At 51.1% G+C, this 1,728-nt stretch overlaps 1 long non-coding RNA gene across 1 annotated transcript; it reads right to left on the reverse strand.

Annotated features, from left to right (window-relative positions):
• Positions 1–1,728, reverse strand: LOC140581693 (uncharacterized). The gene is made up of 2 exons (XR_011984827.1): positions 1,628–1,728; positions 1–1,542 (listed from the first exon to the last, which is right to left on the reverse strand). It is a non-coding gene; the product is annotated as an uncharacterized lncRNA (long non-coding RNA).

The following is a 1,728-nucleotide window of genomic DNA, read 5'->3' on the forward strand; positions in this document are numbered from 1 at the left end:
TGGAAGACAGTCACATTTTTATTTTTTTTGTTTTTTTGTTTTTTTTTTTTATTTTAATAACTTCACCCCCAAAACGTACGTTAATTCCTGTTCTGTAGCAACAAGTACATTTTCTATATTTGGTGGCTGGTGCTTTCTTTGTGAAACAGCGTTAGGAGGAAAAAAAAAAAAAAGGCTATAATTTCACTAATTTTTTCCCCCAAGGAAATGATGGGTGAAAAATATGAATAAAACACTTTTAAAACAAAACTAGAAGTCTCTGAAAATTATGAGCAGAAAGCCAATGTACATTTGCATCCTACAGGTCATCGACGCCTCCACCCTCCTCTGTATGCCAAATGACCGCCGCTGTCACGCAGCACAGCCAATTCGTCCCTCCAAGACACCCCCACCTGACCTTTAAATAACGACGTGATTGGCAGCCTCCATCTGGCCTCTGCCCAATTGCTACCAATCACCTAAAACCGCCTGCGACTTCCTGTGAGGTCACAAACCTCCCGGTCTCTCCGAGCGAAGGAGCCTGGTGCACAGCCTCATCTTTGCAGTCTGTCTACGGTGCGTCTCGCCTGTGATTACAGCACTTCGTCCACTAAGCTGCACAGACAGACCTGCCAATGGGACGCGAGGGGGCCGCAGGACGGATGAGCCCACGTCCCGGGTCTAAAATCCAAAGCCGGAAACTTCCCGGCACGGACCCGTACGGGTGGACGGACAGTACCGGGGACAGGACTTTGGTATGTACAGGCGGAGCACAGCTCCCAGCGAGATCTGGATTGTGTTACCGTGGTTACCAGTGAGCGCTGGTGACAGGACAGGGAAATTTTCTTTTTTTCTTTTTTCTGAATACGCACCGGCACAACTTTGAATCACGACAACACACGCGCACGCACACGGATATTTGCAAAATCAAAAAAAAAAAAAAAAAAAACAAAGGGAAAAAAAAACCCCCCAACCAGCTCAGCTCCGCCAGAAAACTACGAGGGCAGAAGGTCAACGTGAATGTTAACACAGCGTAAGATTACGATACGTATTTACAAGCACCAAACAGGTGTCCAGGCCAGGTCCATTTGTGTGTCGAGTCCTTCCATTCAGATGCCACCTCTCCTGGTCTCAGGGAGCTCCTCCCCTATGTGGGCGGAGCCTCCTGACACTGTGGCCAATAACCAGGAAGCTCCTCCTCATTTGGGCAAAGCCTCCCATCCTCCTGGCAGTAGTCCTGCACGCATGTGTCCATAAGCATGTCCATGGGCATCGACCTGCATGCGCGCTGCTGAAATGTGCATGTTGTGTATGCGTGCCTGCGTGCACAAGAGGCGGAGGGGGAAAAAAATAAAAAATCATAGCATGCAGTCCAAGGATAGAGGGAATGGGGAGGGGGGGGAACTACAGCATCAGTGGGAGTGGTTAAAGTTAACGACGAATGGGGAGGGAGGGGCGGGGCTTGGGGGGGGTGGAGGTACTGGAGTGGTTGCTGCTCGGAGCCGCAGGTGAAGATGTGAGACTGAGTAGGGGGTCGTTACTGTCCTGCCAGCTGCTGTTGGCCTGGAGAGAGAAAGAGCGACTCAGACGTGCCACACAGCGCCACACTGTGGCAAGACACCGTGAACGCGCGCGTGCATACACTCACGTCCAGGCGGAGTGTGGGGTGGAGGACGCTCCCCAACAGCTTCTCATAGCCGCCCGTCAGGTGTATAGCAGGGTGCAGGATATCCACCTGGGGGAAGCACA

The sequence above is a fragment of the Paramormyrops kingsleyae genome, chromosome 22 (genome assembly GCF_048594095.1).
Source record: "Paramormyrops kingsleyae isolate MSU_618 chromosome 22, PKINGS_0.4, whole genome shotgun sequence".
Classification (NCBI taxonomy): Eukaryota; Metazoa; Chordata; class Actinopteri; order Osteoglossiformes; family Mormyridae; genus Paramormyrops; species Paramormyrops kingsleyae.